This window comes from Pelodiscus sinensis, chromosome 5 (genome assembly GCF_052426305.1).
Source record: "Pelodiscus sinensis isolate ZL-2025 chromosome 5, ASM5242630v1, whole genome shotgun sequence".
NCBI classification, from domain to species: Eukaryota; Metazoa; Chordata; order Testudines; family Trionychidae; genus Pelodiscus; species Pelodiscus sinensis.
Window position 1 is genome coordinate 44,213,919 of NC_143056.1, and position 27,596 is coordinate 44,241,514.

The window sequence follows — 27,596 nt, forward strand, 5'->3', positions numbered from 1 at the left end:
GGCTCAATCGACACCGGTGCCGACATCGGCGCCGGCGTAATCTCCGGGCCCAGTGCTGGGGGCAATGCTGACTGCAGGTCCAGGCAATGTGCCTGTTGCTGCTCCCGAGGCCACCGAGGTGAGTGGTACCAGGAGTCCCCGTGCTGTCTAGGCGGTGTTGCCACGGGGGGAGGCGATGGGGACGACTCGATGAGGATCCTAGCCGCCTCTACCACCTCTGGGGTGGATGGGTCCGGCAAGTCCTCCGGGGAGCTATCAACTCTCCGCTGGGACAAATAAGCGTCCGACCTTGAGGGCCCAGGACGCGGGCTCTCAGGTGCCCCACCGAGGAGCGCACGGAGGGCATGTGCCCAATCAGAGCGCGGCCCCTGTCCATTTGCCTCTTCCTAGGCGGTGCCGGCGAGTGGGATCGGCACCGAGCCCTGCGCGGTGCCAGGGAAGGGCGACACGTTGACGTGTCCCACACTGAGGCCGGTGCGCTTCCCATGCCAGGGCTAGTGCCGGTCGTAGAGGTGACTCCATTAGGAGTGTCCGGAAGCGAGACTCACGATCTCACTTAGTCCTGGGCTTGAAGGCCTTGCAGATTTTGCATGCTGATGTTATGTGCGATTCCCTCAAGCACTTCAGACAGGAGGAGTGTGGGTCACTGCAGGACATGGGCTTACCACACTTCTTACAGAGTTTGAAGCCCTGATGGCTGGGCATGGCCTGCCACAAGCGCTTGAAGCGCAGCAGCTGGGTGGAGAGGACAACAGAGAGTCTTTAAGGAGAGTTCACAAGTACTTGACTGCAATATGAAGATAAGTGAATTAGCAAGTGAAAGCACAACTGGAGGAGAGCTGAGGTTGATCCAACGACCATCACTGTGGTAAGAAGGAACTGGAGTGGGGAGAGAGCCAGCAGGGTATATATGCACTGATATACCGGCGCCACTATAGGGGGCTCTCTGCTGGCTCTAAGGATACTGCTGAGGGAAAATCTTCCGACGACACATGCACGTTGCACGTGCACACCTATACTGGAATGCACATGAGCAATCACTCGAAGAAGTGAAGCCATATACATTTTTGTGTTTGTCCTTCCTGTACGAGCTGGATCAGAGGACATCTCAGGACCTCAGCAGGGGGCAGAACTGCTTTCTAGCCCACTAAAGAATGTGTAGGAATGGAAGGTGGCATGGAAGTTTTTAAGACTGTGGAGCTGGGCATCAGTCCACTCTAAAAAAAGCCCTGCTCCCTCAGAGGAGAGGACTTGAAGGGCAGTCTGTATCTCCTAGGACAGCCCGGAGGACTGTAACCAGGAATTGCATCTCATGACCACTGCAGAAGCAACGGGCTGGCTGTCAAGTCCAGTGTCCCAGACAATCTGAAGGGCCCTTTCATCACTACTTTGCCTTCTTTTATCAACACGGTGAACTCCTGGGCACAGTTTTATGGAAGGCCTTCCCTAAAATGGCTGATGGAGTCCCACAGTTGAAGTTGTACCAGCCTAACATGGCCTGATGTTAGACACCTGAAATTGAAGGCTGGCTGTCCAATAAATTTTCCTGCCAAACAAGTCCAGCCTCTTGGCATGTTTATTTTTTGATGTGATATCTGCCTGCCCTTTTTATTGATGGTGGACATGACCAGAGACACCTCTGGATGGTGGCTACCATGCTACTCAAATCCCTTTGCTGGGACATAGTACTTCTTTTCCACCTTCTTGCAGGTAGGTGAACGGTAGAGGGAGTCTGCCAAACTGACTTAGCAATTTTTAAGCAACTGTCTGGGTGGACAGACAATGGTGTCCATGCCTAAGTGGAGGAGGGTCTCGTACTCATGGCAATTTGCCTTTTATGGGTGAGAGGCTGAACTCTCCTTCAGACTCAGACAGTAGGCCTTCAGGTGACAAGGGAAAGCTGTAGATGCTTGAGTTTGCCAACTAACCCTTGTCGGCAACCAGTAAGGAGAAGATGAAGACTGGTGCCTGCATGAAGAGTGCTACTAGGGAATCTGAGAGACCAAAGCCACGAACCCTTCCCTGGGGGGAAGAAGGGCACTGACACCTAGGAGACTACCTAGGAGATGATAATCTGTGTTGGGGTGAACTCTGGTGGAACACTTGATGGCACTGTGGGTATGGGCGTTGTGCTTCACGTATCCTGTGCCCCAGTGATGGTGACTTTGGTGTCAGGGACCTGCACTTTCTAATTGAGGGCCTGAGGCTGCAGTGCTGGGAACCAAGACCCTAGCTATAAGCAGTGTTCCCTGTAAGCTTTGAGATTTTACGGCTGCTCAGGAAAAATTCATGCGTCACCCAGCAAAATGCCCCCGGCTAGGTTTTGTGTTTCTACTCTTGGTGCACATTTGCACATGCTTCAGTGAACAAAAAAATTATTCCACACATGAATGTAAAAGATTAGAGGGAACATCGGTTATGAGGTTCAATGCCTGCGGACCAAGCTCCCGCAGATACCTGGGCCGTAGCCAGGTATATCATCTGGCTTGGTATATGTGGTGGTCCTGGCCTACCTGCTCTTTGGCCATCAGGTCCACTTTGAAAATAGTTGATCCTACTAGGGGACGAGAACCCCAGCTGCTCCCAGGAGTTGGTGATGCGTGCCTGGCCAAGTTAGAGGGCCTGCCAAGGTGGACATGTAGCCTGACACAGATCCTCTGCCTGAAGCCCCCTTTTTCTGCAGTGCTAGTGGGCCTGTTGACTTTGACCACTTTTTAGGCACTGGGGAGGGAGAATGGTGCTGGGTGTGGCGCCCCAGAAGTAGGATGAAGCACAGCCTCCTAAAGAGGGCTCTCAAGCAGATATCCTGTACTTTTTGAGTTCAAGGGCAAAAGTTTTGCAGACCCCATACTTGTCCAATCTGTGGGACTCCCCCAAACACTTTAAACAGCTATCATGGGGGTCAACAACAGTCATTAGCACAGGGAGCATGGCTTAAGGCCTGGGGAATGGGGCATGCCTTGTATTGAAAGAAGTCTCAGCTGGGATTCTAACTTGTAAACTACTACTCTTAACATTTAACCCAATGGTCTAAATAAGTACCTATGGACTAAAAATGAGACAAAACAACAGACTGTATGAACGCCTAATGCTCTTGTGATGTAAGACAAGGTGCTCCAACTAACAATCACAGGTGGTAAGAAGGAACTGAGAGGACATATGCTTGGTATATTAATACCTGAGTGCAACATTCAAAGGGGTGTTACAGCCAACCCTAGAGCTACCACTAAGGAAGTGATATTGGGGAGTCCAGCTAAACAGAGCATTAATGCCATAGCATGATGCTATGGGCTGCTGTGTTGCACAAGTATCTTTAAAAGAAGACATATGAAGACCTGATCTGCTCTAGCCCTTAACTACATAATAGTAATTGTTGCATGAAAATAAATAAGTACATTTCACAGTTTCAGCTGGATAAGACTTACTTTGCCTGTTTTGTACTTGTATATAGCTATCATTTTCGCTGTGAAGAACCACCCTGCAAGAAGTTGCATTTCAATTATATAGGTGTGCGCGTGCACCATGTGCACACTGAGAATTTTTCCCTTAGTAGTACCTGTTGGATTGGCTGTGGAGCTCACTGGCATGGTACCTTTAAGGTGTGGTATATAGGACACTGCTGACTCCCCATTTTCAGTTCCTTCTTGCCATGTTATTCCAACAGAGGGGAGGTGGGAGGGACTTGGAATGGATGTGGGCAACATCTCTCAAAGCACAACAGTTACAAAAGGTAGGTAACCATTTTTTTCTTCGAGAGAGATTCCTCATGTGCTTTCCTATAGGGGACTCACCAGCAAGTTTCCCCAGAGGAGAGGTCAGAGATCACCTGGCTGCCGACTACAGGACTGCTCTACTGAAAACCAAATAGTCTTGTATCTATTGGGTGTTGGCATACAGAGATTTGAAGGTGTTAATGGACAACCATGTGGCTGCCCTACAGATGTTCTCGATAGGGATTTATGTGAGAAACACTGCAGATGCCTGTACCTTCATGGAATGGGCTGTTAATAGTCGGTGGTGGGACCGTGGCTAGGTTGTAGCATACCCTGATGCAGGACGTGATCCACGATGAAAGGCACTAGGTTGATATGGGGAGGCCTTTCATCTTCTCCACTATTGCAATAAAGATTTGCATTGATTTACGAAATGGTTTCATGTGTTCAGTGTAAAACGCTAGGACACATCTGACATCCAGCAAGTGAAGGGCCCTTTCCTTATCGCTGGCATGGGATTTAGGAAAGAACACTAGTAAAGGTATGTCCTGGTTCATATGAAAGTGGGAAACCACCATAGGCAGAAATGCCAGGTGAAAGTGTTATTGTGCTTTGCCTTTGAAGAATACAATGTATGGTGGTTCTGAAGTGAGAGCCTAGAGCTCAGAGATCCTCCTGGCTGCGGTTATGGCCATCAGAAAGGCCACCTTCCAGGAGAGATATAAGGGGCAGGTTGGAAGGTGGACTCTAATACAAAAGACAGCTAAGCCTTGGTGCTTCAGGAGCAGAAGGTCAAGCACTAATGGGGTAGGGGCTTACTGGGGGAGGACCTCCCACTGAGTAAACTGGAGTGAAAAATGTTTCCACTTCACCATGTGTGTTGCCTGGGTAGGAGGCTTACAGTCAGTGTTCCCTGTAAGCTGAGTGCTTGTGTGGCCAGCCAGGAGAGATTCAGGTGTTGCCCCAGCAGAGCATCCACAGCCAGCAGCATGTGTTTCTATTGGTGGTGCACATCTGCACATGCCTCGGTGCCCATGACACAATTTTAATTAATTAATTAATGGAGATTGCCTATCTCCTAGAACTGGAAGGGACCTTGAAAGGTCATTTAGTCCAGTCCCCTGCCTTCACAGCAGGACCAAGTACCATCCCTGACAATTTCTGCCCCAAATCCCTAAATGGCCTCCTCAAGGACTGAACTCATAACCCTGGGTTTAGCAGGCCAATGCTCAAACTGCTGAGCTATCCCTCCCCCCCCCCCCTTTTTTTACACATAGATGGAAAAAATTAGAGGGAACATTGCTTACGGCTACCCAAGAGGATCTCACAGACTGGGTCTGAGCACTGCTGCTCGAGTGGGGTCAACCATGGAGCATCTACACCATGAGGTGGAGTGACTGCATGTTAGGGTGCTAAAGGCAGCTATATTCATGAATGATCAAGTCTGGCAGGAGAGGCAACTCTAGCAGCTTGCCCACCAACAGGGTCAGGAGTGTGGTGAACCGGTGCTTCCTGAGCCATCCTGGAGCCACCAGTATGAGGAACACCATGTCCTGCTGAACGTTGAGAAGGAGCCTATGTATGATGAGGAAGGGGAGGAAGGCATACGGGGTGACCTGACAAGGATAGGTGAAATGCATCTGCCAGGGACCCCAGGCCGTGATTTTGAAAGGAGCAGAATAGGTGGCACTTGCAGTTTTTCCTGGACACGAATAAGTCCACCTACGGAGAACACTACTTGCAGAAGATGGACAGGGTAATGTTTGCCCAGAGCAACCATTCATGGAACGAGCAACCGAGGAAGTCTGCTCAGTATTCTGTATCCCAGGTAGATAGGAAGTGTACAGGTGGATGTGATGGGATATGCAAAAGTCCCACAGGAGCAGGACTTCATGGCACAGGGGAGAGAAGTAAACACCACCCTGTTTGTTTATATAGAACATCACTGTAGTGTTGTCTGTTAGTACTGAGACACAATGGTCTGTAGTTGGAAAAGGAACACTTGGCATGATAGGGGCTCTGCCGGCAGCTCCCTGACATTGATGTGAAGGTATAGCTCTGCCTCAGAGCACCTGCCCTGAATCTTGTGCATACATAAGTGTGCTCCCCATCCCATTTCTGCAGTATCCGTGGTGGAGGGTGAGCATTGGCTGTGGCTGGTGAAAAGGCATCCTTCTTGCACCAGGGGAGACTGCAGCCACCAGGATAAGAATTGCAGGAGGCGGTGTGGAAGGGTTACCAATCTGTCTATGGAGTGTCTGCCAGGCCTGTAGACCCCTACCAGCCATGAAAGCAGCTGGTGTAATCACAGCCTGCATGTTGGATCACATACGGCAGGCTGCCACGTGACCCAAGAGTCGCATGCAGGTCTGTGCTGTGGTGGTAGGGAAATGTAAAGGGCGAGACGAGGTATGACATGGCCTGGAAGCAGCCCTTTGACCTGGGAGGCTGTCGTCATGGCAGAATTCAACAGAGCCTCAATCAACTCTATTCTTTGGGTTAGAACCTGGGTGGACTTGGGCTTGTTCAGGAGGAGATCCAGGTCTGCAAAGAAAGCCCAGGCCAGGGTGACGTGTGTCAGAACCTGTTCCGTGGATCTGCCCCTAATAAGTCATCCAGATATGGATACACATGCAGCCTGAGATTCCTGAGGAAGGCTGCTACGACTACCAGGCATTTTTTTTTTTTATAGCGGTCCGTGGAGAAGCCAAACAGGAGCACTGCAAATGACAGTGGCAGTCTTTGGCCAGAAACTGTCTGTGAGCTGGATAACAGAGATAGGGAAGTATGTGCCCTTCAAATCAAGGGCAACATACCAGTCCCATTGGATCCAGGTAGGATATGACGACAGCTAAGGAGATCATATGAATCTTGAACTTCCTGATAAAGCCATTTAGGTTCAGTAGGTCCAGAACGGGCCTGAGCCTGTCTTTGGTCTTGGGGGATCAGGAAATAACAGGAGTAAAACCCCTTGCCCCTGAACTCCTTGGAGGGGCCTCTTCTACAGCACCCAATGCAAGGGACGTATGCACCTCTTGCATGAGAAGGTGCTCATGAGAAGGGCCCCTGAATAGGGATGGAGAAGGGGAGTGGGAAATCAGAGGGAGTGGGGCAGGATAGATTATCCTACCTCAACTGTGCTCAGGACCTCAGGGGCAAGGATGTTCAATAATCTCCTCTGCCTGTAATCTGAGGTTCTGAGTCATATGCCTTAAGTCATCCTGGTGACCCTTGATGTCCAAGGCAATGAGCTTGGAAGTTGTGATAGTGTCCACAGCCTCACTTGGGGATGAGGACAAGGAGGTCTGCAGGATAGAGACTTCCTGGGTCTATAGCTCCCCAGAAGGAAAGTCTGAAGCTGCTTGATACTTCAAAACCTGTGGTGCCGGTGCCAAGGTCAGTGCCGGAGTTGGTGTCAGAGTAATCGTTTGCATCAGTACCACAACATTATTGGGGGAGAGGAGAAGTCTCTGTGCTACGCCTTGCACTTGAAAGGGGTCCTTGGTGCTGCATTCAGTTCTGCGTGAGTGAGTGGGTACTCACAGTCCCCTGGAGAACAACATCTGTTGGGGGTAGCCAATGGCAGGACTTGCGATGCTGACACCACTGACGTATCCCTAGAGGAGTATCCCTAGGAGTGGTATTAGGCCCACAGGGTCCAAAAAGGCCTCTTGACTGGCAGTTGGTATGATGCTACCAGAATGGCACTGGTGGTGTTTACTGAGGGCTGCAGTGCCAGGAGTGAGAGCAGTGCTGGTTTCACCTAGACATCGAGGACTCCTCTCCTGAGTCTGATGAGCAATCAGATCTCGATGACAGACGTGTTAAGGCAGATTGTGCTGGAGAATGGGACCATGGCAAAACTGACTGTGCTGCATCATCACAGGCTTGTCCCAGTGCTGGCCCACTCTTAGTGCAGACACAACCAAAGAGGCTGCTGGGGATGGTGACAGTTGCTGTGCCAGAGCTGGGGTCCCCAATTAAGGCTATGTCAGTGCCAGGTCCAGCACTAGTGCCATCGGTGCCACAAATGAGTCTTGCCGAGTTGGGGACTGCGCCATCATAGCTATCAAGTCTCTGGCGGCTTCATAGATATTAGGAGTGGAAGGTGAGTTCAACTCCTCTGTCTACTACTCTCAACCTGGAGAGACAAGGAACATCAGACTTGACAAGCACCACAGTGGGGCCAGAGTCAACAGTGCCATGGCTTTTGGGTGCCCAGTTTTATGATGCACCCTATTGGCGTCCTTATGAGGATGCTTCCCTGGAGTTTAACCTCTACCTGTCCGTCTCTTCTTATACAGCACCAGGGAGGGGGAAATAGTGCCACAAACTTGCCCTTACTTAGAGCAAAGAATGGGGCTGATGGGTGGTCTCTTTCCTTTTTAGTGCGAGGCCTAAATCTCCTGCAAATAGGAAATGTATCTGTTTGATGGCCCTCACCAAGGCACTTCAGGCAGGAAGAATGAAGATCACCTTTGGGCATGGGCTTCCCACCGTCCTTGCATGCATTGCACTCCTGAGACCATGGCATGCCTCCGCCAGGGGAACTGTAAGGTGGAGGGGGAAACTGCTCCAGACTAACAACTCTAACTAGAACTGAATTACTCTAACATCTAAACTATCAACAGCTTCTGAAGTGCTTCTAATGGAAGAGGCCAAGAAGCTCCAACAACCATTACTGGTGGTAAGAGGGAACTGAGAAGGTGTGTGTATGTGGGGGTGGAGTGGGATAAGCAGTGTTCTATATAATAAGCCTTGAAGTTCCCTTGCCAAGGGACTCCACAGCTGACCTGACAGATACCACTAACGGGAAAAATTCTTTGACAATCATGTATGCAGTATGTGCACACACCTATTGGACTGCACATGAGCAATCATTTGAAGAAGAACTATCCTATAGAACTCATTGCCACAAGACATCATTGAAATCAAGTGTTTTGCAGGATTCAAAAAGGTCTAGACATTTATATGAATAATGAGAGAGAGAGAGAGAGAGAGAGAGAGAGAGAGAGTGAGTGAAAAAATCTGTTATGATCCATAAATACCCACTTTGGGGTTTCTTTAATCTTGGGACATCTGGTATTGGTCACTGCTGAAGACAGGCTATAGAGGAATAGATGTATCGCTGCTCTGATCCAGTAAAATAACTTCAATACTCCAATTTAGTATCAGACACTTGCCTTTGAGATTTGCCCTATGAAAAGCAAATGCATTTATATAAATATATTTTACGGTTTGCTTAGTAAGTTTCATTATGTCATTATAACAGAGATGCTCCATCTTTTAGACCCTTCTTCAACAGAAACTGAAATCTTCTCCAATGATTCCAAATGGCTGTGCAGATATCTCAAAAGGCCACAGGAGCCAATTAATAGCTGATGAACAAGATTCATTATATCTGATTGGAGCAAATCCAATAAATGCCAAATAAAAGCAGAGAGAGAGAGATATGAAGAACTAAGATGTAATTTTTCTCTTGTAATTGTAGGGAGAAATCTTTGATATATGTTGATTTATTCCAATTAGGTGTGTGCACATTGCTGTTGGAAAGTTTTACCCTAGTGACTACCTGTTGAGTCAGCTGTGGAGTACCTTTGAGAGATGCTGGTGTAGCACACTACAGATGATCCTGCCAACCTGACTACTCCTCAGTTCTTTCTTGCTGGCTACTCCAACAGAGGGGAAGAAAGGTGGATATAGAATAGTTATGAGCAACACATTTTGAAGAACAATAGTTACAAAGGTGTTCCTATCAATTCCAACTAAGTGATTCACAAACTTTACCCAGGAGAAGGGGTTGGAGTCAATGAGTTGCTGACTCAAACACAGCCATGTCAAATGCTGCATCTTGTTTGGACTGATGCACAGTGCAATGTGAAGGTATGAATGGAGCACCAGATTGCAGCCCTACAGATCTCTGGGGGTACATCTACACTACAGCGTTAATTCGAGTTAGCTTAATTCAAATTAACTACTTCGAATTAAGTTAATTCGAATTAACGCATTTACACACAGAACCTATTTCAAAATAGTGTTTTGCTATTTCGAAATAGCGCGCCCACATTGAGTGGACCCTGAACCGAAGTTAAGGCTGGCTGGAACCAGTGCCAGCAGGGCATCAGGTTAGGACTTAGTGTGTGGGGCTGCTGCCTGAGGCTAACTGAGCTCCGTGCTTAAAGGGACCCTACCCCCACCCTGGACAGACAGTTCTCAGGGTTTCCCACTTGCTTGTCTACGTTGATGATGGACAGAAAAGCAGTCCCGTCTTGGAGTGCCCTGAGTGCCTGCACTTGGGACACCACAGCACTCGGCCACATGGAGCCAGAGCTACCCCTAGGCACGCCGGTGCGTCTCGTGGGGTCTACCCCTTTAATGGCTCTGGAGCTGGGGGAGAGGAGAGTAAGTTTTCTGGTTGTGCCCAGAGTGGCCACCAGGGCTCCCTGGGAAGGGCTGGAGGCTCCTATTTCGAATGAAGTGTCTACACAGCACTTAATTTGAAATAGCTATTTCGAATTTGGCATTACTCCTCGTAGAATGAGGTTTACCAAATTCAAGTTAAGCGCTCCTCTATTTCGAATTAATTTCAAAATAGCGGCTTGCCTGTATAGATGCTATTAAAGGTAATTTGAAATAACGGCTGTTATTTTGAATTAACTTTGCAGTGTAGACATACCCTTGGAGAAGTACCTGAGCCAGGAAAGCCGGTGAGAAGGCCTGTGCTCATGTGGAGTGTGCCATGAAAAGTGGGGAGAGGGAAACCTTGGCTAAGTTATAGTATATCTAAATACATGCTGTGATCCAGGGAGAGATACACTGAGATAATTCAAGCAACCTCTTCATGTGGTCAGCCGCTGCCACAAATAGCTGTGAAAAGGCTTGGTGTGGTCAATCTGACATCAAGGATGTGTAACTTCTGCTCCCTTAAGCTCTTGTGGGGCTTTGGGTAAAAAACTAACGGGAATATATCCTGACTGGTATGGAAGCTGGAAATCACTTTCAGAAAGAAAGCCTGATGAGGTCTAAACTGAACCATGTCCTTATGAAAAAGAGTGTAAGGAGGTTCCGACATTTGAGCATGGAGCTCCAATGCCTGCCTCACAGAAGTGATGACTACTAGAAAGGCCAATTTCCTTAAGAGGTACAGGAGCACGTGGCCAAGGGTTCCAAGGGAGAGATCATAAGCACAGTGAGGACCAAGTTGAGATCCCACATAGGGACAGGTTGCTGGACCAGTAGTTGGAGTCTTTCCATACCCTTAAGGAAGCATCCAACCAGGGGACTCTCAAAGACAGAGCTGACCTGCCTTTCCTAGGTGGAATACCAATATAACCACCAGGTGCATCTTCAACGAAGTCACTGCCAGACCTTGTTGTCTTAAGGGACATGAGATATTCAAGCCCCTGGAGGATAGAGGTGGATGTGGGAGCCGGGCTGTCTTGAGAGCACCAGTATGAAAACTGGTTCCATTTGGCTAAGTATGTTAAAGTCTAGTAGAGGGCTTCCTACTAATGAGTACGTCAGGCTTTTCTGAGCATGCCTGCTCAAGAGGGTTCAACAAATGCAGTCTCTACACTGTCAGAGGGAGGGAATGCAGGTCCAGGCAGTGGAGGCATCCATGGTCGTGTATGGTGAAGTCCAAGAGGAGGGGTAGCGGAATGGGCGGTTGCACTGCATGTCCAGCAGGGTGAGGTACTAGTGCTGATGGGCCCAGGCCATGGCTGCCAAGATAATATCTGCCTTGTCCCTGTGTAGTTAGAGGAGCACTTTGTGGACCAGAGGGAAAGCATACATCAGACTGGATCACCACAGGATCAGGAATATGTCCACAAATGACCCCGAACTGAGATTCCAGAATAAGCAGAAGTGTGGACCAATAGCAAAGAGGTCTAATTGGGAAATCCTCCACTTCTGGAAAACAGTGTGGATGACATCTGCCTGTATCCAACATTCGTGGGCGAAGAAATGCTCGCTGAGATGGTCCACTCGCTTGGACCTCTGGAAGATAGGATGCCTCCAGGTAGATGGAGTGGGCAAGGCAAAACTCCCATAACCAAAGGGCTTCCAGACAGAGAGGGGATGATTGGACTCCACCATGTTTGTTCATATAGTACCTAGCAGTTGTTTTGTCTATCATGACAACATCCTTGAAGGTGAGGCAGAAACATGAGACATGTGAGGCAGACTGCTCAGAGTTCATGAACTATGATGTGGAAAGACAACTTCTCCACCATCCATATCGCGTGAGTGGTGAAATCTCAGATATGAGCCCCACAGCCTGAAGTGGATGTGTCCATGACAAGGACCACCATGGGTGGTAGAGCATGAAACATCATGGACTGTGGGTCCAGCCACAACCAGAGCATGTGGTGGGAGACGTCAATGCTGCTGTGTCAATTCTGCTGTGGCCCAGGTGACACATTGACATGAGTCAAGACTGAGGACCTCAAGGCACAGCCTGGCAAACAAGAGGATGTACATTTCAAGCTGCCATGTGGTCTTGAAACTTGAGACACATCCTGGCCCTGGTCACAGAGCACAACAGCTGAGTTGATGTGGTGAAGTGCTGTTCTGGCAGAAACACCCAAACCTTGGTGGTGTCCAGAGCTGCCCCGATGAACTTGAGCCTTTTTGTGGATAAGAGGTCTGTATTCTTGGGCTTAAGGTCCAGGTAAGGACTGCGTCAGCTTCCACCTGTTGGTAGGAACAACCCTGTAGGACCTAAATTTCCACATAAAAGTAAACCAGGACTGTGAGACGCCAGAGGAAGGCTGCCACCACTGCCATACATTTGGTAAACACTCTGGGCATGGTGGATAGGTCAAATGGTACGGATGTCAACTGAAAGTGAGCTTCCCCCAACCAAAAATGAAGATACCTTCTGTACAAAGGCTTGACTGCAATGTGGAAGTAGGTGTTGTTAAAACTGACAGAAGCATACCAATCCCCTGAATTGAAGGAGAGAATGATGGAACTCCGGGAGGCCATACAAAACTTGTGGTTGGAGACAAACTTGAGTCCCTGAGGTCCAGAATAGGTCTGAAGTCTCCCTTTGCTTTTGGAGTAAGGAAGTTGTGGGAGTAGAAGTGCCCGCCCTTGAATTTCCAAGGAATCTCTTCCACTACCCCAAGGTCCAGGAGCATTTGCACCTCCTGAAGCAGAAGCAACTTGTGAAAAGGGACAGGCAGGTGGGGACAGGATACAGGAGGGAGCAGAACAGGACTGTTGGTACTCCATTCTTGGGTGCACTTCAAAAAGGCTGCTTGGATCCCAGAGAGAACTACACCTGTTCCTAGTTACTGCTCAGCTGGGATCAAGACGACTTCCTGCAGGAGTGTCAAGAATGATGACAGGAGAAATCGGATTTGGCTCGAGAAGAAAAGGACCTCTGAGAAGACTGTGGCCTAAAGGCCTTACACTGTCACTGGGGCGTGCATGCCCAAGGACTTCATAGTGATCCAAGAGTTCTTGAGGCTATGCAGGTAAAAGTTAAGTCTGCTCTGTGCAAAGTCCCACCCTAATGATTGGGGCCCTGAATAGTTGGTTGGACCTCACGGGGTTGGAGTCAGGCATTTCAATGAATAGTGACCCCAGACAAGATAACACGCATCAAATGAATCTACTACATTCAAAGACGCCTGGAGAGGGCTCTGGACCACTGCTTTGCCATCCTGGACCAGGACAGAAAACTCTTCCCATAACTCCTGGGGCAACAGTCCTTGAATATGAGGTGAGACCCGCTCCAGGAGTTACAATCATAGAGACTCGGGATAGCTTGTTGATTCACTATCCTGAGTAGCAGGCCCCCATGTGGAACAGTTCTTGCTTCCAAATAAGTGAAGGCATTCAGAGTCCCTTGACCTAGGCTCTGGCGCCAGATGGGCCTTCCTTTCAACCTCATTCCCCACCTACACCATGAGAGAGCACAGTGGGAGGTGGGGTGAATAAGTATTCAAACCCCCTGACTGTGACAAAGTATTTCCTCTTCACCCCTCGGCTGTGGAGGAGATGGATGCCAGGGTTTGCCAGAGGGCTCTGGCCGAAGACTAGATTCAGTGTTTCCTCTAAGCTGCACGGAAGCACAGCTTCACTGGTGATGAATCTCACCGCATGAAACTGTGCTGCCGTGCAGCTTAGAGGGAACACTGGCTGGATGGTCTTTATGATGGGGAGCATCATCCTGGAAGGGCTCTTGGGAGCTAGGATATCGACCATGGGGTCAACCTGTTCATCCACATCCTGTTGAGGCTCAGGGCAACATTGCTCAGAAGGTTCTGCAATTCCCTGTAGTCCAAGAGAGGCGCACCAGTGATGGATGTGCTCACCACCACTTTGTCAAGAGAAAATGACAAAGAGGCCAGAAGCTGGACCAAATCTTGAACACCCTCTAACAGTAGTAGAGCTAGACCCAGAGAGCCCTCCTGGGTAATGGACGGTGACAAGATGGGTGGCACCACATCTTGTGGTGGCAGGTGGCTAATCGTTGCTTCTGAAGGGGGCAGTGGAGGGCCCATCAGTATTGTGCCCTGGGCTTGGTGGAATGAACATGGTGTCCAAAACTGTCACTGTGCCAACCACTGCAGAGTTCCAGGTCTTTAGGCAGATGAGGGGCTGCTGTAATAAACTGACCCCAAACCACCAATGTTTGGTGGAATGGTAGGGAAACGGTGGGGCCAAACTGGTCTGAAGGGACGGAACAAGTGACAAGACCTAGGCTGCCCGAGAGATGATGATCTTGACTGGATGAATACCAGTGTTTGTGGCAGCACAGCTTCACACGTGATTAATCAGCCCCACCCAGTCAGTCAGCACTCTGGTCCAAGCCCTGAGCTTCTGACTGGGAGGGGCTGATTAATCACCTGTGAAGCTGTGCTACCATGCAGCTTAGAAAGAACACTGGTGGAGACCTTGAGAATCGACAAGAAGAGGCTGAGTGCCCAGAACGTGGACATTGCCTAGAGAGTGAATGGTGCTGGGATCAGGACCAGTGCCAGGAATACCAAGGCGAGGGTTGGTGCCCAAGTGAGGATCCATGCTCCAAAGAACAGTGCTAAGGTGTGTTGTGGAGCACCCGCAGGGACATCCATCTCGAAGAACACCAGTTACTGCACTAGGTGAGTAACCTCTCTTTTCTTCTTTGAGGAGTGTCCCTGTGGAAGCTCCACTGTAGGTAACTGTGGAGCAATACCCTTAGCTTTCAGGAAGGAGGGGCTTCAGACCTCGCTGGTGGACTGCTGAGAGGACTGCTGTCCCAAATGTAGTACATTGCGAAGGGTAAATAACTATTGTATAATGCTTTTTGAAGGTATGCGGGGAAGCCCATTTTGCTGCCCTGCAAATGTCTCTGATGAGCACATTGTGTAGGAAGGCCATCCATGTGGCCACTGTTCTAGTGGAATATGCCCGTAAATATGCAGGCAATGCGACTTTGTTAATGTTATTGTACTCTCGAATGCAGTTCACTATCCATTTGGAAAGTCTTTGGATTCTGCTTGCCCTTTAGAGTGGTCTGCTATTGAGACAAATAGCCTGTGTGATTGTCTAAATTGTTTCATTCTATCTAGGTAAAAGACAATAGCATGTTTGACATCGAAGGGGTGGAGCCTTGCTGCATCAGCATCTGGATGAGATTTCTGTCAGAAGACTATGAGTATATAGGCTTGTTGATGCAGAAACATCAAACTACTTTTGGAAGGAATTTCAGATGTGGCCTTAGTATGACTTTGTCTCTATGGAAAATTGTAAACAGCAGGTCAGCCATGAGGGCGGCTAGCTCATTGACCCTTCTGGCTGTTGTGATTACTATCAAGAATGCCACTTTCATGGAAAGGTGCGCCATGGGGCATGGCTCCATGGACTCAAATGGAGGGTGAGTCAATGTGTTTAGGACTCAGTTGAGATCCCACGATGGGACTATCAGCTCTATTGGAGGGATGGTGTTGAGGACTTTCATGAATTTCCTGGTGGTCAGGTGAGAAAAAAGAGATTGTCCATCCACCATGTCATGTTCACTTGATATGGCTACCAGATGCACCTTAATGGATGTGTTAGATAAGTTTTGCACTTTGAGTACTAGGGGATACTCCAAGACCGTTGTGAGCTGTGTTGACTGAGGATGAAATGGTTCTGTAGTTGGCCCACAAGGAGAAGTGTCGCCATTTGTACAGGTAAGTTGTTCTTGTGTTCTGTTTGTGACAGTTAAGGATTATCCTATGTATCTCGTTCGCGCAAGTGAGAAGTTGCACTGTTAACTAGAGATTTTAAATTTTGATTAATCAGCTATTTGAGTAATTGATGGAATTTCCATCAACTAATCGATTAGTTGATAAGAGGGGCACTCTCTATTGTACTGCGCCTCTCCTTTTGTAATGTGCAAGAGCTGCCCGTGGCTCTCGTATAGTTCAAGGGCAGAGAGGCAGCAGCCCTTGTATATTTCAAAGGCAGAGAGCTGCAGCAGCTCCTGAACATTTCAAAGGGAGAAAGGCAGTGGGAATTCGCGCCAGCAGGGAGCAAAGCAGTCCCCACAGACAGTTCTTGTACATTCCAAAGGGAGAAAACAGCAGTAGGACCGGACCGAGTAGGACTGTTTCAATCCCCACTCGTGCTGTTTCCCCGCTGCTCCTTGCCTCCCAGAGAGAGTGCTGGGGGGGGGGGACTGGCTTTTAATCTGGATCCCCCCAGCACCAGTTCATGCTTCCCTACTTGCTCCCCCACTCTCTCTGATAGAAGCAGCAAGAGGAGAGGGGGACATGACTAGTCAAGTTCCTACTCAACTACCTGATAATCATTTGCTTATCGGGCATTCGACTAGTTGACTCATCTCTTACATACCTAACGTTAATCCTGAAGGAGCCATGCGGTGAGATGAAACTTGTGCGCCTCTGGATGTAGAACTCAGCCCTAGTCCTGGTATACCATGTCCAGCAATGGAGGATCAGGGATTGGAGGAGCAACTGACATCTGTGACAGGTAAGGGGCCCAGGTCTGCCTGGGCCAGGGAGGTGCTATTAAGATTACTGTGGCCCGGTCATGCTTTAACTTGTGTATGAACTTCCCCAGTAGAGAAAGAGGGGAAAGGCATACAGTAGGCTGTGAGGTCAGTTGCTGACCATGGCGTCACCCATGGAGTTCTTTCCCAAGCACACCCTGGAATAGTACTTGGGGCATTTGGAGTTGAATTATGTTGCAAACAAGTCTGTTTCTGCAGAAAACAGAATTCAGGGCTTGAAGATGCATCTCCCATTCATGCTTCTGGTGGAAAAGGAAACTGAGTTGGTCCTCTGTTTGCCTGGGAGGTGTACCTCCGATATGCTGATATGATGCAGGATGCACTATGTCCATTTTGCAGTGGCCTTCTTGCAAAAATGGTATGATCTGGCCCAGCCTTATGAATTTATGTAGAACATGCAGGCGGTGTTGTCTCTGTATACCCTGACTGTCTTGCCCTGAATTAAGGGAAGAAAGTGCTCATATGCTCTTCTTACTGCTCGTAACTCAAGTACATTGATATGCATGCTCAACTCCGCGGGAGACCATCTCCTTCAGGTAGTGTGTCCCTCTGTGTCTGCTCCCTATACATAACGACCGATGCCTTGCTGGAAGAAGATGGACGAGGTTGGCTGGTGGAAAGGAAGCCCTGAGAGTAGGTTGTCGTGGTGCAGCCACCATGTGAGGGATTCCCTGACCTTGCTTGTAGGCTGACCATCTTGTGCAATGAGTGCCTGTGAAGGTGGAAGACCACGTGTAGCCACGCTTGCTGAGTTTGCATGTGTAACCTTATGCAAGGAAGTACGTATGTTGTTGCCAATATGTGACCTATCAATTACAGGCATTGCCTGGTGGATATTGGGGGGCTGTTTATGACTGTTTTTGCTAATTCAGCCAGCACGTATAACCTTGGTAGAGGTAGCTAAGTCTGTGCTCATATGTAGTCAAGAGTGGAAGCTATGAACTCAATCTCTTGAGACAGGGTTAGATTTGACTTGTGTGTTTATTTGTAGATTTTTTGGCCTGCTGTTCTGTTGGAGCAATTATCAGGCAATTGTCCAGGTATGGGCAGGTTATTATGCCTAATTTTCTTAAATGTGCCACTGCCACAACTTTGGAAAAGGCCTTGGGTGCTGCTAAGAGGCCAAGCACTAGGACTCAGTACTGGTAATGTTGATCCGTTAGTGTGAATCTTAAAAACTTTCTGTGGGATGGTCTTATTGCTATGTGAAAGTATGCGTCCTGAAGGTCGACGGACAAAATCCAGCTTCCTTTTCCTAGTGCAGGAATTATTTTTCCCAGCATTACCATGGTGATTTGGTTTTTAGGTATTTGTTCAGTCTGCGCAAGTCCAATATGGGTCTTCATCCTCCCAACTCTTTTGGTGTCAGGAAGTATCTGGAGTAAAACCCCTTTTCTCTGTGGTGTTCTGGGATGATCTCCATTGCCCCCATCTGCAAGAGCTTGTTTATCTCTTGTTGTAACAGGGACTCCTAAGCGGGTCCCTGCGGAGGGATGGGGAAAGCGGTTTGGTTTGGGGGAACCTTGAGAAATGGAATTGCTAGGCCTTTGGCTAAAACCTCCTGATCCCACTTGTCTTGTTATGTTGGACCACTCGTGGTAAAATGGCTGCAGACTGAATTTGTAATGGTTGACTGGTGGAAACGACATTGAACCCTCAACGAATAGTTCACTGGTGGAAACGACATTGAACCCTCAACGAATGGTTCAAAACATCTGCCTGCCGTTGGTGGACTGGGTTGTTGTTTGCATGTCTTGTGGTTGCCCATGTTTTTGCCATCTCTGACCGCGTCTCAGATCATAGGCTCTCTGAGATGGGTAGGATATTGTTCTGCCCCGTGGCATGTACATACAGTTAACCTTCTTCTTTGGTTGAAAGATGTACATCCCCAACGTTTTCAGGGTTGCCCTTGAGTCTTTTAGGGAATGTAGGAATGTGTCTATATTAGCTGTGAATAATTTCTGGCCTTCAAATGGAAGGTCTTCAACCATGTTCTGTACCTCCCTAGGGAAGCCAGAGAGGTGCAGCCAGGAGATATGACACATGATGACTGATGTTTCAAGAGATCTTGAAGCCATGTCAGCCCTATCAAGGGAAGCCTGGAGTGCTGTTTTCACTATTAGGATACCCTCGTCCATACTGGACTTAAATGTTGCCTTGTCCTCATCCTGTAATTTGACAATAAATGGTCTCATTTTTTTAAATGGTTGTAAGTATATTTTGCCAGCAATGCTGAATAGTTCGCAATGCTAATAAAAAGAGATGCTGAGGAGTATGATTTCCTCCCTAGCAGGTCCAGCCTTTTCCAGTTCTTGTCGTATGGGGTCGATTTGAACTTGGTCTGTTTGCCCTTATTATCTGCAGCATTGACAATCAGCAAATTACAGGCCGGGTGTGTAAAGAGGAAGTTGGCCCCTTTACTTGGAATGCAGTATTTTCTATCTGCCCTCTTAGAAGTGAGTGGGATAGAAGCTGAGGTGTACCATAATATCTTCACCAGATCAAGGATGGCCTCACTAACAGACAATGCTATTTTAGCCGAAGGGAAGGCCTGTAATATGTCCGTTAACTTATGCTGAATGTCTGGGACCTCAACCAGTGATATGTCAAGGGAAACAGCCATGCCCTTGTACAAGTCATACAAGGACTTGAAGTCATCACCCGTCATAGGCAGGGGGGGCATTATGGATTCGTCCGGAGAGGACGAAGAAATATGGGACAGAGGTAGTGTCCTCTCCTCTTCGGTTTTGTCCAGGTCCTCAATGTTCTCCTGCATAATGTCTGAAGTTGCAGACACAGGGGGGTAGGGTGTCACTTGAGATCTAGGCATCACAGGTAGTGGTATTTAGGCCTTAACAGTGCTCCATGAGTCCAATCCCTGCCAATGCTGTGAGAGTGTGATGGGACAGAGCAATGGGAAGGGCTTCCACACTTGTGTCAGCACAATCTGTTGTTTCTGGTAGAGCCGTGGAGTCAGTTTGGGCGAGGGCAGGGCGAGAAGGGTATGTTGCTAGAAAAAGGCAGAACTGAGCTTCCAGAGGTGGCCAAGTCTACTTAGCCCCGCTGATGAAGGCATAGCGTCAGTACCAAAGAGCAGCATGTCTGGTACCGACGCAACTGCTAATTCCTGTTGCATAGTAAGCAATCTAGATGGCAGGAAGGCCAGCCCCAATGGCACTGAGGTATGAGAGTGCTGAGGTACCATGTTGTTGCATGCCTTGGAGGTCAACAGTGCTAGGGAGGTCTCAGTATGCATAGTCAGTACTGACTTCAAGGGTGCCTTCCAAGCTGGATCCGGTCGCCCTTACATCAGAGTTTGCGATGGCGGTTTGGGCACTGATTTCATTGGTACTGGAACCCTCGGTACTGACGGCACAGAAGCGGACTTCTGTTTCAGCACCAAGACGGCAGGGCATGCGTCTTTTGAGGAGACAGCTCCTCTGGGTTTGTCCATATCAGACTTTCCCGGTACCTTCACTTCCCCCAAAGCTTTTGCCCTGGGTGAAGAGGGCTTGTGCTGAGGAGATGTCTTCTTTGTTGGCCTATCACCCGATGGTGAAGAATGCTTTTTTGCTGTTTTCTTTGCAGGCTCATCCCTTAGTGCTGGTCCCTGGTCTGAAACAGCTGTTGGCGAGGTATGCGGAAGACTCCAGTTCTGAAGCTGGCCTCTCTACCTTCTCCATGGAGAAGAGTTTGAGTTGGAGTTCCCTCACCTTCAAGGACCTCGCTACTGGTGTGTGTGTGTGGGGGGGGGGGGGTGGTAACTGTGAATAAATTACTTAAAATTCTACTGCTAAGAACTAACAACTAATACTGCTCTAATTCAAACACAGAGTGCTGCAGTGTTCCAACCACGCCAGGAGTGATTGAAAAAGAACTGAGGGGACAGTTGACAGCATGCGTGCATTGGCATGCTCGCTTCACTGCAGGCAGTGCCGTGCATGCATGCCAGCACCTGGGGGAGAATACTGCTTCTAAAAAGTTCCGATTATAGGCATAGGGGTGCCTAGACAACTACAGTGGAGCACCCATAGGGACACTCGTTGAAGATGAACTTCCTTAACTAAGTTTGAACACTGGAGCTCCAGCAAGTTCAACCTTGGAGTTTCCATGTCATGAGGTGGAGGGACTCCATTTTGGAGTGTTGTAACTGCCATGGCCCTGCATGATAAGGTCTGGGCACAAGGGAAGGATCATTGGTCTGTCCACTGATGGATTCAACAGCATGGTGAACCTGTACTAGTGGGGCCATGTTGGCATTATGAGAATCAATGAAGCCCAGACTCTGAAGAGGACTTTGTGTATGAGAGAGAAGGGTGGAAATGCGAATAGCAGGTGATGTCCATGAGAGGTGAAAAGCACCTGTGATGGAGCTGGAGCTGTGGTACAGAAAGGAGCAAAACCGCTGGCACTTCCTGTTCCCCTGTGTCATGAACAGGTCTACAAGGGGAAAGTCCCACCTTTGGAAAGTTGCAAGTCCCTGTGGGACCATTCATGACCATGGAATGAGTGGCTAAGGCATTCTGCCCTCTTGGAAGGTATGACATTATTAGATGCATTATTAGATGCATTAGAAAAGCTTGAGAACTTTCTGACACAGGGGATAGGAGTGACCCCCATCCTGTTTGTTTATATACAACATTACTATGGTGTTGTTCATCAGCACTAATACACATTTGTCCAGGAAGTGGGCCTGGAACATTTGGCATGCCAGACAAACTGCCCTTGACTTCCTGATATTGATGTGCTGCAACAGTTTTGCCTGGGACCAAAGGCCTTGCATTCTGGTATTGCTCAGGTGTGCTCCTCAATCCAGCACTCAGGTGTCAGTCACTAGTGATAGCGTCGGCTGTGGCTTGGCAAAGGGTATTGCTATACAGACCACCTGCGGCTGCAGTCAAAAAAGGAACTGAGAATTCAAGGCAGGTGGGTAACTATCTTGTCTATAGGGTCCTGGAAGGACCAGTACACCTTCACCAACCACTCCTGCAGGGGACAAAGTCATAATCTGGATTTTGGACTACATATGTGCAAGGCACCAGAAGTCCCAGCAATTTCATGCAACGTCTGGGCATCATTGTTGGGATCTAAAGGAGATTCTCGATGATACTCCTGTGGGCTTAGAAGTGAAATGAGGGCAGAGGTGCCCTGGCTTACGTGGAGTCCAAGAGAGATCCTATGAATTCTATTCTCCAAGTCAGGCTAGTGTCGCTTTGGGCACTATCAGTATGAGGTCCAATCTGAAAAAGGTAGCATAAGCCAGAGATGTTCCACAACTTGTGCCTGCATCTTGTCCTTGACAAGTCAGTCATTCAGATACAGGAAGACTTGTACCTGACGTTTGCAGATGCTGCCACAACTGCTACGCACTTCATAAATGCCTGAGAGTGTGCTGAGAGCCCAAAAAGGAGCACCATGAACTGGTAGTGCTGGTCAACTGAAAAACTGAAAAACCATCTGTGGGCCAGGTTAACAGAGATAAGGAAGTACCCATCTTTCAAGCTGAGGCATACCAGGGAGACCATGTGAAACTCCACTTTCTTTATGAATTAGTTGAGATCTCACAGATCTATGACAGGCCTGAGCCCAACTTTGGCCTTGGGTATGAGTAAATATCGGGAGTAGAACCTCTTGCCCCAAACTCCTAAGGAACCCCTCTCTATGACCCCTAGAGTGAGAAGTGATTGCACCTCCTGTAGGAAGAGACAGGGAGAAGGGGGCTGTGAAGGAACAGAATCTGATATCCCATCCTACCATGCTCAGGACTCAGTGATCTGAGGTAATCTGGGACCAAGCAGGGTAGAAGTAGGATAGTCGATTCACAAAGTGGGGGAGGGAGGATGAGAGTTTGGTACTGATGCACCATCCTTGAGCACACCTTTAAAAGTTCAGCTTCAGGCTAGGGAAGCTGTTTGGAAAACCCCCTAGCATTGGCCTGAGAACTGCAACAGACTCCTCCTATTATTCCTGCCCCTGCCACCTGGTAGAGTTCTACTTTGGAGGTCTGGAAATGAAGCAGAAAGGGGGCTGAGGCTTAATGGCTTTCTTTAGGGTGGTATGTGGATCCCCAAAGACTTAAGGCTTGCCCATGAATTCTTAACACCATGGAGACGGGAGTCTGTTTTATCAGCAAACAAGTCTGCACAAACAGCAGGCCCTGCATGGTGTTCTGGACTTCAAGAGGCAGCCCTGAAACGTGTAGCCGTGTAGACATGTGCTACACTTCATTGTAATGGTGGTGGCCATAGTATGAGCCACCAAGTCTAAAGTGGCCTAGAGGGAGGTCCTGGATGCCAATCTGCCCTCCTGTAGAACCACCAGAAACTCTGGGCACAAGTCAGCCAGGATCAAGTTCTGGAATTTTGCTAATGAGTTCCAGGAATTAAAAGCATAGCTGTTGAATAACCGCTTCCCTGTTGGCTATTTGAAGCTGGAGCCCTCTGGGTGAGTAGACCTACCAGCTAAAACGGTCCAATTTTTTAGCTTCTCTTGATTTGAGAGCAGGGATCCTGGTTACTCCTGCAACTCTTTACGATTCGCCACATCCACCCCTAGAGTACCAGATTAAGGGTGGGTAAAGAGATGTTCATATCCCCTTTGTAGCACAAAATACCTCCTCTCCACAGATGGGTGATATCAAGGCCAGTGTCCACCAGACCACCTTTGTGATATTCTGGATAGTTTTTATAAGTCTACCTGTTAAGGGATTTTCAAGGGCAACGAAGTCCTCTGTGACCTCCTCCACCAGGCAAATTAGTTTTTGGGTCATCCTCCTGAGAAGGTCCTGGTGCACCTTTGTGTCTATCACAGAGAGTGTAATGGTGTTCCCCACCACTGCTTTGTCCAGTGAGAAGGTGGATTGAGGTAGGCCTGGCTCTTCCTAATTCTCAGACTTCCTGAAGGAGGCTGGCTCAGGTACATTGGTATCTCACGTGACCAGAGCTGGCACCTGCACCATGGATGGTGCTAGCTCTAAAGCTGCACCTATGTGCAAAGGCTCATTGGCAGTGATCCTCAGGAGCCTTGGGGGTGTGTCACGACACCAATGTAGCCAACAGGAGAACACTAGCCATGGACACCACTAACATGCCTCTGGAACCCTGTCCCTAAGACTGTTGATTGGCCTAAGGTGTCCAAAAGGGCCATTTTACTAGGCCCTGACACAGGGGTGGCCAGGGTACCACTGGTACCGAAGAGCATTCCACTCCATGGTGCCAAGATGAGTACCAGGAATGTAAACAGTACCAGCTGCGTCAGGGCACAAAGCATTCAGCCTCCAACTCAGAGTACTCTGAGCTAAACCACAGTGAGACGGACACAGATGACACAGGGGAGTAGTAGCATGGAGATGGAGAGTGGTGCCGCACCATCGTGGGATTGCCCCACTGCTGAACGGGAAAGGCAGGGTGCCACAATCAGTGCTGCAGTGCCTCCGGCTGTGCCACCATGGATGTTGCAGACAGTGTTGTTGTTGGTACTGCAGACAATGCTGGGACTTGTGCTGATGCCTACATGGGTGCCAGAGCTTGCGACTGCAGGTCAGGGACTGTGCCATCATGGCAATAATGTCCTAGGCAGCCTCAAAGGTCTTTGGCATGGAGGGGAGATCAAGTTTTTCCTCCAATTCCCCCTGAATTGGGGAGTCTACTGGCACCAGACCTCCCCTCAGGGCTGGAGTCAATGGTGCTGGGACCTGAACATCAAATTCTGGTGCCCCAACATAGGATACACCCCACTGGTATCCACTCGCAGCTTCTTGGAGGGGAAGGACCCCTCTCTGCCGCCGCCTTCTTATGTGGCACTGGGAGCCATGTGCTTGAATTGGCTTTCTGAGCTGGGACGCAGTGTCGATGCTCCTTGGATGAGTCCTTCCTTGGTGTTCAAGTGTCCTGTACTGAGGCCACTGCACTGTCGATGCTGCCGGTGTCATAGGGTCGACTCCATTAAGAGGCGCTTCAGACAATAGTCCTCCTCCTTAATCCTGAGCTTAAAGTTTCTGCAAAGCAAACTCTTTTGTGCCTGATGACCCTCTCCCAGACACATAAGAAAAGCAGCATGAGGATCCCTTCTTGGCACAGAGTTCTCATACCTCTCACATGACTTAATCTCGAGACCAAGGCATGCCCTGGCCTCTGGGAGAAATTTGGGAGGGGAGAGGAGGCAAGGTAAATTTACTGCTAAACTAACCACTGAAACGGCAAGTACTGAACTACAAAAACCATTAAAACTATTTAAAACTGACTAAAAGGGAACCAGCTAGATAGGCACTTGTGAATGCAAGAGACTGAGCTGCTCCAATGTCTGTCACTGGCAGTAAGAAGGAACTGAGCAGGCTGTGGGTGATCAGGGACCTACTATAATCTGCCATGAAGGTGCCACTCTAGGTAGCTCCACAGTTGTCTTGTTGGGTTCCACTAGGGAAAAATCTTCTGACGACTGCAATGCAGGCACACACCTATTGGAACAGACATAAGATATCACTCGAAGAAATATATTTTATCCTAGGAAGAAAAAGTGTTCAAACTTGATGCAGATTTATTATGAAGGATACAGTGAAAACATCAACTCTTAGCATCTGAAGAAAGAACTATCCCACCAAAATGGCACAAGAAGTCAAAATGGATTCAGGAAATACCATTAGTAAGCCAGATTTGTAATGGCCAAAAGAATCCAGTTCGTAGCCTCAGAATTCTTCTAATAGGCAGAGAAATGAGAAAAACTCTTATGAGACAAACCTTGCATGATCTCCACAAACTCACGAAAATCCTCTGATTTCTTGAGGTTGTTGGCAATTACTACTTTGTTATCTACTGGCAATGACGACTGAGAATTCAAGGAGAGTACTTTGAAATATTTAAAAAGTAAAAACTGCTGTATTATGGGATGTATACACACAAATCAGCATTTGTTACTTTCTGGTATAACAGCATTGAATTCAAGAAGCTTCATTTTCTTATATATAAATATATATTCAGGACAGAAATTCAGATAATCTGTTGTTCACCTGAGAAAGAGCTTTCAATCACACACAATAAATCAGGCTGAGAAATGTCAAGTAAACAGAAATGTATTAGACTGATAAACAAAAACCATTCAATATTACAAACAATGGCTCTCTTTTAATTTACTAAACAATGTCCTCATCAGTGCTAACCGGTTAATAAACGTAGAAGCAATCTGCAATGTAATTACCCAGCAGAAGGAACATAGAAGAAGCTTTCAGAATTTCATTTTCTTCAAAGTGTACAAAGCAGCAATTTCAAATAATTCACCATGAACTAAAATATTTGTAGCATTTAAAATATAATCTAGCACCTTCTCCTTCCGTAAAACTCTTAACATGGAAACCCTGAAAGGACAAAAATGATCTATTCAATTTGCTCATTAGTAAATCTGTAATAGTATGTATCAGTGGTGAGACAAATGATGTTGTACATAAAACCCCAACCCCATTGTTCTCAATGTGGACAATTATATATCTATCTTTTACATCAAGGTAAGCCCTTTACTTGGCTGGAATTTTCTGGTTCTTTTTAAGTGAAATCAAATTTTGTGAAGGGAATGAATATGCATTGATGGGAAGTCAAACAGACATGACCTATTGTGACCAGAGGATCTTTCTGGGCTCCCACCAAGAGGGCTTCCCACATTCACAGTTTTCTATTACTTGCTTTAATTTTAAACTCAGCAACAAAGAAGCATTTTTCACACCCCACATTACTACTGAGAATATTTCAGTACTACAGAATTAAACTCAAACTCGCAGGTAGCAATGGAAATGTAACAGCTGAGAAACTAACAATCCAGAAAACACTTTAAAAAACAGCTGCACTTCAGCATGAAAGAGAAGATGCAAAATTACTGCAGTCCAACAAAAACCAAGGCCTAAAAAAAGCTGGCTATAAAGAGGATCACAGGTGTTCCTGGAGACCCCAGGTAGGATGTGAACTCAGACAGAAGCCTGATGCCTCTTCTAGATAACGGCGATTTTGAATATTCTGTCAGCACATGAAGACAGATCACATTTAAAAGGTAAAACAAACACCAAGAAAAAGGCCCATGCTGTATGGCCCACCAAACTCACTGGGTTTATAGTGAAAGTTTATTGTTCTGTTTCCTAGTATAATAAGCTACAAGGTACGTACAGTATAAAACGAGAACGGCCACAAAGCAAAGGTGATACAGACATTCTGTTACAGTACAGTGGAGGAAACATTCTCTGCCTATTTTTTCCACCCTACCCCACGCATAGCAGCTAAAACTACTGACCCTCCCTCTCCCCTCAAAAAAAATACTAAAATGAAAACTCTCTCGCTTAGGTGCAGCAGGATTTTATGTCTTTTGAGGACACTGGTTATCACCTGCAAATATTTCAAGGAACTTTCAGAAACTAAAAACAACAAAACAAAACAAAAATCTATGAAGATGGGGGAGTGACGTGATCCACGTAGGATACTCATGCCACGACGGGTTTAGTTCTCCTCAAAGTAAATGGCCTGTTAAGAAAAGAAAAGTTTGTTACACTGAGAAATGTATCAGTAAAAATTATCAGAATTCAAATACAATAGTGCAGAATCTGGAGCTGGAAGAACTAGGTACCCAGCTGACATATTCCAGTTGTCCTTATAATGAGCACTTTTACTCTTATTACTGACGATGCTTGGAGATTTTGAAGGCTGATACTCACTTGCCTTCAATCTTCACACTTTACACAGGAGATTACACACCTATTAAACATGCACATCTGGCAAATCCACCTAACATTCCAGGCCCCAAACAAGAATATCTGGAGGGAGAATCCTACCAACGTGTGTGCTTTAATCTCATCCTCAACTCAAACAAAAGCAAACAAACACACAAACAAAAAATACCAC

At 47.7% G+C, this 27,596-nt stretch overlaps 1 protein-coding gene across 1 annotated transcript in view; it reads right to left on the minus strand.

Moving 5' to 3' along the window:
- Positions 1–239: 239 nt before the first annotated feature.
- YLPM1 (YLP motif containing 1) overlaps positions 240–27,596 on the minus strand; it is a 92,198-nt gene continuing 64,841 nt past the window's right edge. The window contains exon 21 of the mRNA XM_014570825.4: positions 240–27,218. The gene's annotated coding sequence lies outside the window, so the exon portion shown is untranslated. The remainder of the gene's footprint in view (positions 27,219–27,596) is intronic.